We start from the raw sequence: 335 nt of genomic DNA, 5'->3' as shown, positions 1-335 counted from the left end.
GGGTGGGTGCAGGGAGTCACCTCCCCCATGTCCCCAGTGAACCCATGGGAACAGGCACCTCAAGCCTGGGACCTGGCTGTCACCCTGGGTGGGGGGCAGCTCAGTCCCCAAAATCACAGCTCCGCAGACCCAGGAGCTGGCTTTGGCAGGGAGAAGAGCATCCCCTGGGGATGCAGGCAGGCAGCCAGCTGAGTCCCCGGGGCTGCCAGTGGGTCACACGCTTTTTGCTAAGATTTAACAAGTCCCTGGGGTGTGTCAGACCACGTCTGCTGGTCCCTGGAGTCCCCGCGTTCCCCCAGCCGTGGGGCAGAGGAAGCCATGGCCAGGTGAAGGAG

The 335-nt window shown here is 64.2% G+C and overlaps 1 protein-coding gene across 1 annotated transcript in view; it reads left to right on the top strand.

Annotated features, from left to right (window-relative positions):
- GRM2 (glutamate receptor, metabotropic 2) overlaps positions 1-335 on the top strand; it is a gene marked incomplete at its 3' end in the record, with an annotated part of 5463 nt that overhangs the window by 1097 nt on the left and 4031 nt on the right. The gene's annotated exons all lie outside the window — the stretch shown is intronic.

The sequence above is a fragment of the Buceros rhinoceros genome, unplaced genomic scaffold, assembly GCF_000710305.1.
Source record: "Buceros rhinoceros silvestris isolate BGI_N320 unplaced genomic scaffold, ASM71030v1 scaffold22273, whole genome shotgun sequence".
NCBI lineage: Eukaryota > Metazoa > Chordata > Aves > Bucerotiformes > Bucerotidae > Buceros > Buceros rhinoceros.
The sequence above is the reverse complement of the archived record's forward strand: the minus strand, read 5'-3'. Positions and strand labels throughout refer to the sequence as shown.